The sequence below is a fragment of the Sorex fumeus genome, unplaced genomic scaffold (assembly GCF_029834395.1).
Source record: "Sorex fumeus unplaced genomic scaffold, SorFum_2.1 ptg000058l, whole genome shotgun sequence".
In the NCBI taxonomy this organism is placed as follows: domain Eukaryota; kingdom Metazoa; phylum Chordata; class Mammalia; order Eulipotyphla; family Soricidae; genus Sorex; species Sorex fumeus.
Window position 1 is genome coordinate 19,357,246 of NW_026606115.1, and position 18,687 is coordinate 19,375,932.

The 18,687-nt window shown below is 41.8% G+C and overlaps 1 protein-coding gene across 1 annotated transcript in view; it reads right to left on the minus strand.

Moving 5' to 3' along the window:
* Window positions 1-18,687, minus strand: part of CLDN2 (claudin 2) — a 34,810-nt gene that overhangs the window by 8,843 nt on the left and 7,280 nt on the right. The window contains exon 2 of the mRNA XM_056125802.1: window positions 277-315. The gene's annotated coding sequence lies outside the window, so the exon portion shown is untranslated. The remainder of the gene's footprint in view (window positions 1-276; window positions 316-18,687) is intronic.

Here is an 18,687-nt window from a genome sequence, read left to right on the forward strand (position 1 = left end):
TTTTTTGTCCTTAAATGCTCCATTGTAAATGATCTGATTTGGAGAGTACCGCATTGGCCCTGCGGGCTCAGGGGCTGGAAACTGTGTGGTGCACTTAAGGAAACAAACGTTGCCAACCTATATGCCACCTCAATTTTACTTCTCATACCCTCACCTCAGAAACCCAAGATGGCCTAGCCTGGCTGCATCACTGGCCAAATTGTGAACAAGTAGAAAGCAATAACCCACCTAAATGAACACAAAAGTCAGCAAATAAATTAGAATTGAAACACTTACAAAGCAGTTTTCTTTGCAGAACCTTGGAGGTTGCTGTGCCTGGAAAGAATAGAAAGAATCTTGAGTACTGGAGAAAGGTACACTGGGACCCAGGTGAAGGTGATAAAGGCTTTCTAATTGTTAGCCACAGCTTTGCAAAATCCATCTGCAAATCTCACCCTTGGGTCAGAGACTTATTACAGATCAGAATTAAACCCCTGGAGGCTATGGAAGATTGAGGTACTAAAAGGAAAAAAAACTTGGGTGAGATTTTTGTTTTTCCTGTCAAAAACTCCAGCTGGGCTTTTGTGTGGTGACCTCTGAGAGCCCAGGAGAAGCCTTGTGGGGGAGTGGGGTTTGGTCCAAAGAAGAATTCAGAACATTCCAGTTTTGTAGGTGGGGAAAGAAGGGGGACTCTGTTACTGTTAGGTGTCTCTGGCTGGCAGCCCTGAATCCCAGCAGGAAGTATGCCTCATAAACAGCCCCCTTGAGCCAAGCAAACCTTCAATGCCAACAGCTCTGCAGACTCTTCCACCCGACTTGGTTCTCCAACAAGTTCCAAACCCTAGTCCACCCCCAAGATTGGTCACGGGGCACTGGAAAAACATGTGTTCTGCCGGTTCTGACTCTAGTATGCTCAGGGTGTAGATCCTTAAAAAAGGACTGGCCATGATGACCATGATAACCATTGGCCATCCCTTTGCAATCACGGTCAGCTTTTATCATACATACTCTGCATCACTTTTGACTCTTTTTGGGGTCTGTGTATCACACATGAGCTTAGTCTTGGTTCTGACATTTGGCATCACTCCTGGTGAGCTCAGGGAACTGTGTGTGGTGCCAGGGATCAAGCCCAGATCTGCCGAATGCAAGGCAAACATCCTACCCGCTGTACTATGGCTCTAACCTGAATCACTTGAGACTCTTAGAAGTGCCATGTAGTGGCATACAGAAATTGGCTTTCTTCTGATGGAAAACGATGTTTCTTGGTCATTTTTTTCTCATAAAAACATATTAGAGGCTTTTGCAAAAAATACATTGTAGCACTGTCCTCCCATTGGTCATTGATTTGCTCGAGCGGGCCCAATAACATCTCCGTTGTGAGACTTGTTGTTACTGTGTCTGGCACATCAAATACGTCATGAGTAGCTTGCCAGGCTTTGTCGTGTGGGTAAGCTACTCTTGGTAGCTTGCCCAGCTCTCCGAGAGGGGCGGAAAATCGAACTCAGGTCAGCCGGGTGCAAAGCAAACGCCCTACCCGTTGTGCTATCACAAAACACAAGATCTATAAATAGAAAAGTAGATGTCCTCATAATACCACCAGTAAAAGATATAATGCGGACCACCATAAGCATTTTGATATGCTATAGATGACATGAATAGAAGTATTTCTTAAAAATAAAATAACATTATATTCTAAAATTATCTGATTTCCTATTATTTCTAAATAATTTGATGATATGGCGTTGGCATTCTCTATTTCCATGTCAATTAAAATTCAGAACTATATTATTCTCTCATAATAGCACTGTTTTCTATCACACACTATCAAGCCATTAACTCATTACGCACTTTCGTATTTCGCTTTTCACTCTTATAACCTAATATTATTCTCTCATAATCACAGTCTCCTATCTTATAGAAATGTATCATCAAGCCACTAATTTATTAGGTAACTTCATATTTCCCTTTTCACACTTATAACCTAATATCTTTGCATATAATAATTACAAGTTCCTAGTAATAGACTTCCTAGGTCTAATTTAAAAGTCTTACAATAAATTGCAAGAGTAGAGTAGCTATTGCTTTTCATATATTAGATATGCCTATTACAATGTAGTGGAATTAATGAATTAGCCATCATTTCTGTTGAACAGTAATAGACTTGACACCTTAGTTTCTAGATATCTGGCTCAGTAAACTTTAAACTTTAAAGCGTACACACAAAGCACCAACTCTTTCCCAGTGATTCCCATGTAGAAATGATAAAGCCAGCAGTATTGAGTAGGGAGGACACAATTCATCCAACACTTTCCACAGTGCTGAGGGTTTTTAGACACACTGTCTCATTGAGCTACTGCAGAGGAAAGTCAGGCTTGAAACAACTCTTGAGCTTGGCTTTTAATAATTGTGTTTTAGCCCATTGTTCAAATAATAATAAATTGAGGGTCATGTGTTGCTGAATGTGAGTTCAGTGAAGCAAACTAGAAATCCTCCCCTTCTCCAAGATGACCCATATAATGCACTTGTGAATAGGGAATGACTTCCTCACTCCGATTCCATCTTTTTTAATTTTTTATTTTAATGAATCACCGTTGAGATACAGTTACAGACTTACAAACTTTCATGATTGCTTTTCAGTCAAACAATGTTCAAATACCCATCCCTCCACCAGTGCCCATTCTCCACCACCAATATTCCCAGTATCCTTCCCCCTACCCCCACCCATTTTCATCCCCTGCCTCCATGGCAGGCACATTTCCTCTTATTCTCTCTCTCCTTTGGGGTGTTATGGTTTGCAATACAAGTACTAAGCGGCCATCATGTTTGACCCATAGTCTATTTTCAGCATGCATCTACCATCCCAAGCAATCCCTCCAACCATCATTCACTTAGTGGTCCCTTCTCTGTCCCTTCTGCCTTTTAACCCAGCATATGAGATCGGTTTCCAAGCCATGGAGTGATCCTCCAGATCCTTTTCTCTACTATCCTTAGGTGTTAGTCTCATATCATGCTACTTTATATTCCACAAATGAGTGCAGTCCTGTTCACAATAGTCCAAATCTGGAAACAATCCAAGTGCCCTAGAACAGATTTCTGGTTAAAGAAACTTTGGTACATCTACACAATGGAATACTATGCAGCTTTTAGGAGAGATGGAATCATAAACTTTGCTTATAAATGGATATACATGAAGAGTATCATGCTAAGTGAAATGAGTCAGAAAGAGAGGGACAGATGTAGAAGGACTGCACTCATTTGTGGAGTATAAAACAACATAACATGAGGCTGACACCTAAGGATAGTAGATACATGGGACAGGAAGATTTCTTCATAGCTGGAAGCTTGCCTCATGAGTGGAGGGGAGAAGGCAGCTGGAATAGAGAAGGGTTCACTAAGAAAATGATGGCCTGAAGAACCGGTCGGGATGGGTGATGTGTGTTGAAAGTAGATAAAGGACCAAACATGATAACCTCTCAGTGTCTGTATTGCAAACCAGAATTCCCCAAAACAGAGAGAGAGTATGGGGAATATTATCTGTCATGGAGGCAGGGGAAAGGTGGGAAAGGGGGGATATACCAGGGATATTGGTGGTAGAGAATGTGCACTGGTGGAGGGATGGGTGTTTGATCATTGTGTGATTGTAACCTAAACATGAAAACTTGTAACTATCTCACGGTGATACAGTAAAATTTAAAAAAAAAGAAAAATCATGTCTGAGTTTCAAGCCTAAGGAATTTTGGTCATAAAAAATGAAAGTAAGCAAAACTGAAAGGGTGGGAGGGGTACCAGGCTTATCTTCTAGCCAGTTGTACTACCTGGGAAAGTCTTCAAATTTTGTTTTTCCAGGCTTTGCCAATTGATTTTCTAAAGCTGGGATAATGCACATGAAAGTATTTTGACAAGTAGACTATTCTTGTTGTGTGAAAGATAGAATGTGTGGTGGAGGGGCACCTTATCAGCTTACAGTGACTATGTGCAATTGAGGACAGGGAAAAGCAGAATCGTGGGGGCAGGTGCCAGGGCGGATAAGGGCATTGCGTTGGCAGGATGTGGTTACCAGATTGGCAATTACTCAAGGACTAGGTTCTAACTCTTTGTTTTCTATAGGCGGGCACTGTCAGATCCTGTTGGAAACAAGCCAAAGACTATGACTCCTCAGTATTGAGCCTGGAGGCTCTTTAGTCATCTGCTAAGATCCCTGATAAGATCAAACGTGTATAGATATTTTGGGGAATGGAGTGAGGAGTGAAAGAATACAGGAAAGAATAATAGGGAAAAGCAGTATCTCATTAAGAAGACTGAATAATAAGAAAATCAAGGAAGATAAGGGTGTGGGAAGGGATGGGCTGAGGAAGAGAGCAGTTAAAGTAGGAAAGGGATCTTAGAGGAAGAAAAGCTAAGAGAAATTTGAATAAAACAAGATTCCGAAGGAGATGGAGGAGATGATGCTATGAAAAAGAAATACAAGGATAAAATATAAGAGGAAAGGGGCAGGCCTCTATGAGGGGTTATATCTAAGGCAGAAAGGGGACTAGGAACATTCTATCCTTGCCAGTCTAACAAACCAGGTTCTTACCAAGGTAGCAAATGAGCCATAAGTCACCAATATAATTGGAAAACGACCATTTTCCAGTCCTCCACTTTGCTGACCTTTATGTACCAGCACCCTTCATGGCTTTGCCTTTCTTGAAATGTTTTCTTCTCTTAACCTATGTGGTATAACTCCCCTGGATGATCCGCCTATATCTATTTTCTTCATTGATTTCTCCTCAGACACTCCCTTAAATATGGTCCTTCTTAGAGCCTGAACATAGGTCTTCTTCCCTTTTTATTTGATATTCCCACTCTCAGAAGTTTCATTTATTGCCATTCGTTTTGATTACCTTAATAACTTCCAAATTGTCCCTTTATGTCCAGATTTCTTTGCACTTCAGACCTCTATATACTTCTGTTTGGATAGCTCAAAATTGTCTCAAATCCAATATGTCCAAAACTGTATGCTGGATTCCTTTTTAAAAAATCAATCCGCTCTCAGTCCTCTCCATCACAGAAAGGCATAATTCAAGCTAGAAATATCAGTCAGAGTTAATTTTACACATTTTCTCTTTGTCTCATACAATACAATCCATTTTATCTAGAAATCTTCCCAATCTTACACACAAAGTATAGCTCTTTCATCCATTTACTGGATTCTCATGTGAAAATGATACCTCTGTAACTGTTACTACCACTTCTCAAAATATTTAGTTTTAAACCACTTTTAAGAATTATTTAAAAGGGGTCAAAGTGATAGTACAGCAGACAGGGCTCTTGCCTTGCACATGGCTGACCCAGTTCAATCCTCAGCAGCTCATATGGTTCCCCAAGCCCTGCCAGAAGTTATCCCTGAATGAAGAGACAGGAGTAAGCCATGAGAACTGCCATGTGTTCCCACCTCAATCTTCCAAACACATAAGGATTATTTAGTAAATTATTTAAATTTCTTTCAACTAGTGAATTGATAAACTGGCACATATGTAGAACAAAATACTACCCAACAATAAAAAGAATGAAGCTCAGATATATTATGCTGAGTTAAAGAAGCCAGACTCAAAAGACATATCAGTGCTTGATGTATGGAGCGATAGCACAGCGGGTAGGGCGTTCGCCTTACAAGCAGCCAACATGGCCGACCCGAGTTCGATTCCTCCGCCCCTCTCAGAGAGCCCGGCAAGCTACCGAGAGTATTCGATATGCCAAACACAGTAACAACAAAGTCTCCAATGGAGACGTTACTGGGCCCGCTCGAGCAAATTGACGATCAACGGGAGGGCCTTTACCTTAATATTCTTGAAATGACCAGATATTAAGTATAGAGAAGAGAGAAGCATAGCAAGGGCTGTACTTGGGTTGGGGTGGAGAACAGCACTGAGTAGAGGGGTGTTATACAGGAATTTTTTGTGTGTGTTTTAACTACTACGGATGCTTCATAGTTCTACGCAATGCTTAAGATTCATGGAACTGCACACCTAAATTAATGAATTTATGCATAATTTTACATTTTGTTTCACAGACAAAATGGTGTGTATGTGTATTTAAAATAAATAAAGGTATTTATTAGTTAAATATATTGAAGATGCCTGGGGCTGGGGAGAAAATGCAACGCATAAAAAGATCACCTTGCATACAGCCACTTCAGGTTTGATCCTCTGCATCCAGTATGGCCCCCTGAGCCCACCAGAAGTGATACCTGAGCACAGAGCTAGGAGTAAGTCTTGAGCACAGCTGGATATGACCCCAAAACAAAAGAAACAAAAACTTGAAATTTCCTAAGGGCTTCCATTTTAGGAGTATTACCTATCAATGCTTACTACATTAATTTATCATTGCTAAATATTATAACAACTTTTATATAAAATATAACTTAAAACACATTTCAATGTTAAAATAATAACATTTCTATAAGAAATAATTTTCCACTACAAAAAACAATAAGGCAGGAACACTGAATTTTTGCAAATATTAATATCTGGTTGAATGAAAAAACAATTTAATTTTTACCTCTGTCCTTGCACTTAATTTGTTATAAAATATTGTTTTACATGAAGTACATGAAGAAAATCTCATAAGAAAGTATAGTCAGAGAAGAGTAGTATTTAATAGCTTTTTAAGGCAGAAATCTAAGAATGATTTCCAACACACCATTATCTGTGTACACATTTCTACTTTTTGAGAATGGGTATTTGTGATGCATTATCATTTTCATGATCATGCCATGTGCATAATCTTTCTTTGATCTACTCATTATCTTTTAAATTTTGTGTGATTCTTTGCTATTTTTTGAGTGCCCCACATTGAACTCAGGGCCTCAAACATACAAAGCAAGTGCTCTATCTCTTAGCTAATTCCCAGCCATTTATGTCAGCTATTTGGGAAAGGAAATTTATCCAGTGATGTCTAAATCAAATTACTTTCAATGTGATCAGAATTCTTTCTAATTTTCTCTGGCTTGTGGCAGAAAAGGAAATTAGAGAGCTTTGAAAAGTCAGAGTACTTGATGTGCCATTTGTGGTTTGAAAATGGAATGGACCACATGAAAAGGCCATTCAGCTTCTAGGAATACTGATTGACCTTTAACTACCAGTCAATAAGGCAATAAGAGCCTCAGACTTACAACCTGCTCTGAATTGTTCTAACATCCCGAATAAGCATGGAAACAGATCATTTTCCCCAGAATTACCAGATAAGAGTCAAGTCTAGCTCACACCTTAATTTCAGTCTTTTGATATCCTAAGCAGAAAATTCAATTGAGCTCAGGTGGACTTCTGACCTACAGAGCTGTTAAATAGTAAATGGTGGTTGTATAAGTTGTTAGTTAAGTTAGAGATAATTTGTTATGGCAGCAATAGAAAAATAATGCCTTGTGAATATTCTTCTTTAATACTACACCTAGGGGCCAGAGTGATAGCACAGTGGGTAGGGTGTTTGCCTTGCACACAGTTGACCCAGGTTTGATCTCCAGCACTTAGTATGGTTACTTAAGCACCGCCAGAAGTGATCCCTGAATACAGAGCCAGAAGAAAGCTTTGAGCACTGGCAGGTGTTGTCAAAAAAACAAAACAAAAAACCCACATAAAAATGTCACAAATGATAGTTTCTTGATATAATATTCTTGAAATGACAAAATATTAAGTATAGAGAAGAGAGAAGCATAGCATAGCATTGTGTATATATGATGTTGATCTCAAATCATATGATCTTATTGTACTCTGATACATTAAAATCCATCGTTCTAGGGGTTAGAAGGATAGCTCAATAAGCTGAGTTCCTGTAAGCATACAGGAGGTCTGGGTTTGTTCCCCAAGGAGCAACCCCTGAGCACAGAGCTAGAATTAGCGCTAATGTTATATCTTGCCATTTATTATCCTTGCATTATTTTTAATGTCACACATTAGTGACCTGGAAAATTTTGGCCCAACCAGATTTATAGAGCTTCCAATTATTGAGTCCTTTAATAATTGGAAGACATTTTAAAACCATATTTATTATTATTGACAGATCTTATTAAAATATCATTTGACCAGTCCTCCTGACCCCTGTTTTTAATTCAATGGTTGGAAGCTTTCCACATGTGTATGGGGGGCAGTTAGAATAGAGAAGGGACCAGTATGGCAATAATAGTTGCAAGTGATAGCTAGAAATGATCACTCTGAACAAGAACTGAGTGTTTAAAGTCGGTAAAGGGATAAACATGATAAACTTTCAGTACCTGTATTGCAAACCATAATGCCCAAAAGGAGAGAGAAATGGAAACAGACAGAGAGAAAGAAGGAGGAGGAGGATAAGGAGGAGGGAAAAGGAGAAGGAGAAGAAGAAAGAAGAAGGAGAAGGAGAAGGAGGAGGAGGAGGAGGAGGAGGAGGAGAAGGAGAAGAAGAAGAAGAAGAAGAAGAAGAAGAAGAAGAAGAAGAAGAAGAAGAAGAAGAAGAAGAAGAAGAAGAAGAAGGAGGAGGAGGAGGAGGAGGAGGAGGAGGAGGAGGAGGAGGAGGAGGAGGAGGAGGAGGAGAAGGAGAAGAAGGAGAAGAAGGAGAAGGAGAAGAAGGAGAAGGAGAAGAAGGAGAAGGAGAAGGAGAAGGAGGAGAAGGAGAAGGAGAAGGAGAAGAAGAAGAAGGAGAAGGAAGAGGAGGAGGAGAAGGAGAAGGAGGAGGAGGAGGAGAAGGAGGAGGAGGAGGAGGAAGAAAAGGAGGAGGGGAGAAGGAGAGGTAGGGGAGAAGGAGAAGGAGAAGGAGAAGAAGAACCTGCCACGGTGGGTGGGAGAAGTGACAGGGAAAGAGGGAAACTGGGGTTATTGCTGGTGGGAAATGGACATTGGTGAAGGGACAGGTGTTGGAATATTATATGACTGAAACCCAATTATGGACAACTTTGTACCAAAACATCAGTGTTCCAAACACATACACGTGTGTTTATATGCTGTAAAATTAAGCACCGGTGGACAAAAAATTTATTGTAATTAAAAATGCATAAATAAAATGTCATCGGAGTATTAAGTATTAAACTCATAGTAACAGATGCATGTTTTCCAAACTTCTATTTTTTCTTGACAGATCTATTTATTCACTTTCAACAATAATTCTACCCACATACCTATGTCTGAATCATCAGTTTTTATTCCTTCAAGTTAAAAAAAAAGTGTTCCACAAAACATTGGCTAGATTAGCTTTCATTACAATGACACAAGTGAATTCTCTCATGATAATCACTATTTACTATGGAGTAAAAATTGTAAAAAAGTAATGAAATAGTTCATAGATTGTGCAGCAAAACATTGTATCGGAGGGAAGAGGGACTCAGAAGATTAAGTCATTTGCTCTAGGTTACACAGTGAAGGGCTGGAGCTGGGACTCAAATTTAACCCTGTAGCACAGTAGCACTATCCTCCCGTTATTCATTGATTTGCTTGAGCGGGCACCAGTAATGTCTCCATTGTGTTACTTATTGTTACTGTATTTTGGCATATGGACTATGCCACAGGGAGCTAGCCAGGCTCTGCCTTGCAGGTGGGATATTCTCGGTAGCTTGCCAGGCTCTCTGAGAGGGATGGAGGAGTCGAACCCGAGTTGACTGCATGCAAAACAAAATGCCCTACCCGTTGTGCTATCCCTCCAGCCCTAATTTAACCCTAGCATCCCAAAATACTTTTCACAGTAATCCAATACATAAGGGCCTGGGAAAATGGCTGCTTTCTATGTAAACGCATAGTTGAAATGGATAGTAAGAGCTGTGTCAAGCGTTATCTAGAAAGAAGCACTGATCAAAATTTCAGTTGTCTCTATTTTGTAGTCAGGATTCGGTACCATTGGTAGGTCAGATCTAGCCACAGAGCTCTGGTGATGGCCATGATAAGCACCTATATGGGGCACCATCAATCACTTCCATTGGCCCCTCCTGCGATCTGCCTGGCTCCACAAGTAACACACCTGGCCCTCTAACAAAGGACACTTCAAAGCAGTAAAGTGCAAACATTGTAAGCAGTCACTAAAATGTAAACTATTTCTGAAGTGGGGGGAATGAGAGTTGTAGTCATTAATTTGTCAAACTCCTCCTTCCAGAAATGTCAGTAATTACTACTATCCTTTGTTTGCTTGGGTAGGGCCATGAGAATACTGAGACTAAAGAGAAGAGAAGTGAATTCAGCATTGCTCCATCTTCTCGAGGCCTAAGGTCAGACTAGAAAGGAGGCTGGCTGGCAAAAGAGGGGTTAAAGAGTCTTGCCAGAGAAGCCAAGGATGAGCTTGGATGCATTAAACTGAGGAGGGAAGTGGGTGACTGGGAGTGACCTTCCCCAGCACCCTCTCCCCCATCCCTCCTCCTTCCTCAGAGCTCTGTTTTTCTAGGCCCTGTAGTCCAAATGAGGAGCAAATGGGGAACTGCAAAGGGCTCAGCCCGAGAACTCTGCACCACATGGGCCACAGTCTTTGCTCAAATGGTGATCAGAGAAGCAGCCCATATACTTGGAGAGCTGATCCAGCAACAAACTGTTCTACAGAGGGGACCCCTGGTCTCAACAACCTGGGGGCTCCATTGCTTGGCACATTTGGGACATTTGGACTTGGAGGTAGAGGATCCAGCCACCATTTGCTATTTTTGCTTTAGGAACAGTCTTTAGTGAGTGTCTCATAGCAGACCCTGGTTTACCTCTTGCTTCCCCTGGACCTCCTAATTGGCCCTTTAGTCTTCCTCCCACAACTCTAGGATCTCTGGAATAAGACATAGGGAAGGAGGGAGATAGAGTAAAATCTTTTTTCAGGTGTTCCTGATGCTGCCAGTTTAGCATTAAAGAGCTTCCTCCATAAGGTTTCTCCTGTCTTGGGCTTTCACCTCTCTCTCTGGAAAGTTCTCTTTCTTTGTTGTCCGTTGTCCCCAGTGACAGTGCAGTACAGTATAAAATAGGGGGTAAAATCCCAGACACTGAGTTCAAATCCCAACCTGTCAAGTTTAGCACTTAGACCTCAGGCAAATTCAGTGAGGCTTAGAGTAGTATCTTTCTCATAGGATTATTGTGAAGCTTAAATTCATCCATGCAAAATGCTTAGAACAGTGTCCTGTACATAAATGTTTAACAAATGTTCTTTACTCTTGCTAACTGCCTCTGTACAGTTCTCCCTGCCCAGATGCCAGTCTCCCTTCTTTCTGCTCCCTTAAGCCAAGTCCCATGCAATCAGCCTCTTCTATATGAAGTCTTGGCATTACCACTCTCCTGGTCACTGTTACAACCCCCAGTTGAGCTAAGAACCATGTTGACACTAAAGCCTGCGACATAGGCAGAATTGACATAATTTATCACAGATGGCAATGAATGTCCCAAATGTAGTTAAGATTTGTGAGTGGAACCCAAGGTAAGTATGGTAATTTATTTTGGCAGCAATCATAGCTATTGCACAGAGTTGTTGAATGATCATGTTGTATACCTGAAACTTACACAATGTTCTAAATGAATGTTAGCTAAATAAATTACATGTTTAAAAAAGAAATGTATTTTGGGGGCTGGAGCGATAGCACAGCAGGTAGGGTGTTTGCCTTGCACGTGGCCGACCTGGGTTCGATCCCTGGCATCCCATATGGTCCCCCAAGCACCGCCAGGAGTAATTCCTGAGTGCAGTGCCAGGAATATCCCCTGAGCATAGCTGGGTGTGACCCAAAAAGCAAAAAAAAGAGAAAGAAATGTATTTTGTAGTATAACCCAGTACATTCATGGATATCTCTCTACATCTAGATCTAGTTATATGACTAAAACGAAATGTTTTGCCATGCTCCATTATTTGCTATCCCTTTATTCCGTTAAATGGTAGTTGCAACATACTGAAATTATTGTAAGCCCTGTCATTAATTGTGACTCATAATTTTCCCTATGATAAGCCCTGCATAGGGTGGGAGTTTGACCTTTGAAACCACCCCCAGCAAACATACATATAAAAGGTCATGGTCTGTTTACAGAGGGAAGGTCATGTCAAGGAGAGCTGTGGTGGAGTGTAAGGAAAGGGCACTGGAGGCAGCTGATGGGACAGGCTGAATGGGCTTAGGCAACAAAGACCTTCAACTGCCACAAATAGGAAACAGGATGTTTGCTATAGGTGACTAGAAATCATTGGGAGTTTTTAAGTAGGAGAAGGCCATAGAAGGGAGATCACTGGAATGGCTGTGAAGAGGCTTGATTGGAAAGATCAAGTCAAGGAAAGGGAAAATTATCTAGAAACTATACATATCTATGAAACTATCAGACCTCTGGGTGATATAGGACAATTGAATAATTGAAGAAACAAGTAGGAGAGTGCGGAGCATGGAGAAAAGTAATTAGTGAATGGCGAAGACTATAATCAGCAGAGCTCAGTGGCTAAGGATTTTAGCTTGAGTGACTGGCTAATATAGTGCTATGGGTTGGGTAATAGTTAAAAGGGCTGGGGCCAGGATGTATACTTTCATGTGGGAAGCCTGGACTCGATCCGTAGCAGTATATGGCCTGTGAGTTCTGCTGGAATCAACACCCAGGCCTCAAATAGCTCCTGAGAACCAATGGAGATGCCCCCCACCCAAATTTTTATGTATACACACATATATACACATATACATTATATATGCATATCTATATATGTAATGCTGGTTACTAGAAAAAGTACATAGGAGGTTTTGGAGGTGGGGACAACCGTTGGAGTGAGTTTGAGATATTCATGGGGAAATTTGAGCTCTTAATGTTACATTCATTCAACAAACATTCAGTCTTATGGGACTGACAGAGAGGGTCAATTTTATTTTAAAAAATAAGAATATTTTTAAATGAACTAATATCTACTATTCTCATCTTAAAAAGAGAGAACATTTTGCCACTAAAAAAAGGAAAAAGCATAATATTGGGATAAAAGACATTAATTCACCAAATCAGCTTTCTTTTTCCATGCTCCCTATTCTCCTACTTGTTCCTTCAATTATCACTTCATTCATCATCTATCAACTGAAGACTTGATAGCTTCATAGATCTGTATATTTTCTAGATAGTTTCCCCTAGATAGATTATGGAAAATCTCTGCTTTTGAAGTTTTTCCTATTTTGCCATGGTCCTTAGTAAACATGACTATGACTAATCTGATTTGTTAACTGTAATTGAGAACCACACTGCTTAGGAATGGGCAGAGGAAGAAAATTCAGCAAAGAAAAGACCCCTTCAAAATAAGGTTTTAGAAGGAGTAAGAAAATAAGGAATTTCAGAAACAAGGTTTGTGGACTGGCTAGATAGTACATTAAGCCACTTGCCTGCCATATGTCTGGCCCTGATTTGATATCCAGCACTGCTTGCTGGCCCTTGAGCACTGTCAGTAGAGACCCTTGAGCATTGCCAGGTGTGGCCAGAAGCAAAAAATATAGAAAATGAGGTTTTGACACACAGCATCTTTTGTCACTCATAGTTCACAGAGATCTTTGAATGTAGCCAGTAGGAGGTTCATAGTGACCTTTTGTATTGTCCTTTCACAAGTGTGAGAATGGGCCCTAATTGTTATTGGTTGACATTTGAATCAGAAGTGGAAAAAGTGAAAGCCTATAGGAGTGTTTCTCACCCAGGGGCCGGATGGCCCCTTGTGGGCCCCCTATATATTCCAAGGGGACCACAGGTGAAAATCATGTCAGTGTAGGGAGCCAGAGTACAGCCTGAGACTAAGAGATCAACTTGTAGTATAGAGATGGGAGAGCTATAGAATGGTAACAAGGTGGAAAAAGAGTGTCATAGTCAGAGACATGGTTGAGAAAAACTGCGCTAAAGTATGGACTCTACTTTCAACAAATTTAAGGATGTATCACTGTATCACTGTCATCCTGTTGTTCATCGATTTCCTTGAGCAGGCACCAGTAACACCTCCTTTCTTCCTAGCCCTGAGATTTTAGCAAGTGCCACATTGGAGGCTCTTTTAGGGTTAGGGGAATGAGACCCATCATTGTTACTGGGTTTTGGCATATCAAATATGCCATGGGGAGCCTGCCAGACTCTGCCATGCAGGCAGGATACTCGCGGTAGCCTGCGGGGTTCTCCAAGAGTGAGAACTAAACAATAAGCTTGAACTAGACAAGCTTCCAGGAGCATGGTTTTATAGTCTCAGGATCTTGTCCGCTGATTGGATTACATGCCACAGGGGGAAGTTAATGGGTGTAACTGTCTAGCTACTGGAAGATGGGGGATCTGGGTGGAGGAGGCCCAGTCCTGATTCGAGTAGGCTTGGAGATCTCAGCCCCGGGTCCCACACACCTGGGTTTCTCTGTAGTTTCCTTCATGCATGAGGCTCATCCAAGCATGTGGAGAGTGGTCTTAAGCCTGGCTGTGGCTGGGTTCCAGAGATTTTCAGCTGCTGGGGCTCTGCTCGGGGTGGGGAGGGAAACTCAACCACCCCAACTTAAGGATGAAGGAAATGAAAAGGAGAAGGAAGGAGAGGAGAGATAGTGTGTATATGTGTGTATGAGCTAGAGAGTGAGAGTGAGCGGTGTGTGTGTGGGGGGGGGGATGAAGGGAGTAAGAAAATTCATTTGCAGAGGGACAAGTTTTGCTTCGGTGGGTAACAGAGACAGTCATTTTGTTACCATGGAAAGATCTGATATAAAAAAGTGGACACCTTGAAGATAGACTCATGGAAGGAGTATGGGTGGAGTTGGTGCCAGGGATTAGCCTTTAAAGAGTGGAGTACCTTGTGCCCTGCAAAAGGAGAGCTGGAGGTTAAGGAAGTTAGGCAGGTGGGCCAATTTGGGGAGGGCAGGGCACTGAAGTAATTCACGCATGGCACCAAAGTAACTCAGGCATGAAGGCCTCTGTTTTCTCAGGCAAGTGGGAGGAGAGGCTATTCTGTTCAGGGGCAGGGCAGGAACATGGTTGGGAGTTGAAGTAACTCTGGCATATGGCCCAGGGAATTGTGGAAGCTGTTGCTGAGAAGCAAGTCATGGTCAAAGTTGGTTGAGGAGAATCAGGGCCAGTTGTAGTTATATGAATCTGCCTTCTTCTATGAAGATCTTGTCTCCTTTCCCAGGCTATAAGCATCGTGGGACAATGTTCACGGCACTCTCCTCTGATGCATGTTCCCTTGGCAGGCAATGACCATCAGTGTCTGGCCCAGTCCTCTCAGAAAATTCTAGCAAAACAATCATTGACCAAACTCAGAAGTACTTCAAGGCTGTTGGGGGGGGGGATATAGAGGTAAGAGTTTTAAATGCTCTGAAAGCAAGTTCTTAATTTTGACAATGTCCACCATCCTGTTGACCACCATATTTCTGTTTTGTGCAAAGACCAAAATAGAGCAGCCATGCTCCCACATCACCTAACAATGTTGGCAGGTTTTAGACTCCTCAGTTACGGGAAAAGGCAGCAAGAAGTGCCAGTGAGTTCATTTCCCCTAAGTTTAATGAGACAGAGGCAAGATTAAAAGAGAGCAATTGTCTAGTGAGAACTTTTTTTGAACTTTTTTTTGTCTAATGAGAACAAGAGACTTTTTTTCTTTTGGGGTCACACCCAGCAATGTTCATGGGTTACTCCTGGCTCTGCACTCAGGAATTACTCCTGTCAGTGCTTAGGAAACCATATGGGGTGCCAGGAGTTCTACCCAGATTGGCCGCATGCAAGGCAAATGCCCTACCTGCTGTACTATCACTTGGGCCCCACAAAAGAGCCTTGAAAGTTCTCTGGACTCTGTGAAAGGATGGTGAAAGCTGGTATGAAGAGAATTGCCATTCAAGAGAGTGAAAGACCTGGTTAGTCTCTGTCATGGAAGGTTCTGGCTTAATGAACACAAGTTCAAGGTGGGGAGATGGCGTGACTGGGTCTGCTTGGGCCTGAGCCCTGGACTCATGCCCAACTATCCTTCTCTTCTGCCTCCGTTTATAGGCCATTCACCCAAAGTCAAAAATGCCTTCCTTTTGACATTTCCAATCATGTCTCTTCAGTCTGCCTAGCTCCATTTAAGTTCTGTTCCCATTTTATTTTATTTGTTATAACTTTTTTGTTGTGTATTTGAGAAGTTCAGCTCCCCCTTTAGTATGCAATTGTTTTTTTTTAAATTTTTATCTTTGGTGATGAACTTGGTGTTGCTTTGATATTTTGAATTAGTCTGAAAGTTTCTGGTAATAGTTGAGATTTAGTCTACTTACCTAGCTAATCTGCTTCTTGTCAGTAAATTGCTTCACCTCTTTAACGTTTTGACACACATGTATGTACAGTTTTCCAAAACTAAAAGATAGCCATTGACATTCTTTACTGAAAGAGGATATTATTTAGAATATTAACTTTCCTCACCTTTTCCTCTTCACTCTCCATTTTAGTCATTGGCGCAGTGCAAACCAAATCTTGTTTTCCAGAGATAAATTTAGCAAGAACTCTCATTAGCTTGATAGAAGCTGGAGCTGCAATTCTTTTTTTTTTCTTTTTGGGTCACACCTGGCCATACACAGGGGTTACTCCTGGCTCTGCACTCAGGAATTACTCCTGGTGGTGCTTAGGGGACCATATCAAATGCTGTGAATTGAACCCAGGTCGGTCACATGCAAGGCAAATGCCCTACCCGCTGTGCTATCTCTCCAGCCCTAGAACTGCAATTCTTTTAGCAGCTCCACTTACTCCTGCCACCCTATCCCCCCGACAAGATTTCCCTCTCCAGAATGCAGTCTTCATCAGTACAGGGGCCGAGAGCTTCCTTCTGTTCAAGGTAGTGCATTCCACTGCACTCTTTTCACCACATATAATAAACCTCTGTTTATTGGGAGCCAGTACAGTGCCAGGCCCTTGGTATAGGAAGTGGATGGATTGTTAGAAAGGTTTCCTTTGACTGAGCCAAAATGTGTCTCCGTTTGGCTTCCAGTCACGGGTCTCAGCCATGCCCTTTGAAGTTACACAGAACAAGTGTAATCACTTTGCAGTCTAATCCTCAGATATTTGAAAATGGCTGTCATTTTCCACAGCCACTCCTTTCCCCTGTGTAGATAACTCTTTCTTTCTTGTTTCTTTTTATGTGCTTTTACTTCTTTTACAGCAAGTCTGGTAGAACTTTTTAGAATGTTCAGGAAAGCATGAAGAAGGGAGAAAAGGCCATACTCCTACTTCCAAAACTAACCACAAAAAGTGTATCGTCTTTTCTCTACTAAAATGGAATCATCCTCCATGTTACGTTACCCAGGTTGATCATTTTCACTGAGCACGAGTCATCAGTGTCTTAACTTTAATATTCTACCAAGTACAATTTAATCTGTAATGATTTCTTAAACCTTCTTCATAGAAAGGGGCGTCCTCTCAGGAGGTTCTCAAAGGACTGAAGGTCACTCCTGGTGATTCTCTACAAAACTGGCTCAATGGAAGGCCCTGTTGCTTTGACCCTGTGGTACTGGGGATTACCTTTGTCACCCCAGTAGCACTTGGGGCCTTCAGGGCTGCACCTGATGATTCTGGGAGGGAGAAGTAGTGCTAGGAATTGAACCTTGATTCTGCATAGGCAAGGCAAGTGCTTTTACCACTGAAAGATCCCCTGGCCTGAACCAGATTCTTTTTTTTTTTAACTTTTTGGGTCATGGCGATGCACAGGAATTACTCCTGGATTTGAACTCAGGAATTACTCCTGGCAGTGTTTGGGGGACCATATGGGATGCTGAGAATCGAACCTGGGTCAGCCGCGTGCAAGGCAAATGCCCTACCTGCTGTACTATTGTACCAGCCAATGAACCAGCTTCTTAAAGAGACACACTTTTATTAGGTACTTTCCAGTTTTCCTTTGCTAGGAACAACATAGTGAGGCTAGCATTGAAGTGAAGGGAGGGGGTAAGTGAATAGAGAAATGAGGAGCCTTTGAATCAAATTATTCACTCTATTCTAGAGTCAGATTTTTTTTCTGTGCTGGGAATCATATTTCCTAGAACCTGATTGCACATGGACACTTATCATTTGCTTGCAAGGCCTCATGCTAGTTAGTATAACTGGTCTCCTATTACTGTTAAACATTAGGGTTGATCCTAATTGCTGACAATTATGAGCCCAGCTGTGATGAAGAGTAAGAAACTAAATTGGTGCTGCGACTGGACACTGAGGCCCTGGGTCCTATTTTAAGGGCCACTAAAGCATAAGGAGCTTGCCCAGTAGTTGTAACTGGAAGCGTGTTGGCAAAGGCCCAGAAGACTGGCTCAGGCCAAGTATGGTGCTCATGCTGCAGAGCTTGCCTGGAGTCAGTACCCATTTTCCCAACCCCTGTCACAGACCATTCAGGCTAGGGTGGCCCTATGAGAACAAAGGCCTAGAAAAAGCCTCATCTCACACATGAGGGAACTGAGGCCTTGGGGCCTCAGCAACTTATCAGATATAACTCAGCCTCTCTGCAATCCCCATGCCCTGGAACTAGAAGCTGAGAGAAGAGAATTGGAAACTGACAAGAAAGAGTACTGCCTGTTACTCTCCTTTATTCCCTCACTGGAAACCACTAAAACCAGAGAAGGGATTCAGGTACTTGAGCAAATAAACATTCCAGTAAATGGGAAGGCCAGGAAAGATGTCTGAAAGATGAACTCACAGGCAATTGGACCCCCTCAACTAAGAGTTTCTTGTTGTCCTAAATGAGGTGATGTGTGTGATGACAGAATCCCTCTATGGGACCCACCTGGCAAATCTATTTGGGGTTTGAGCTCAAATCACTCGGGAGTGCCTCAGGTTCCTTAACCAGATCAGC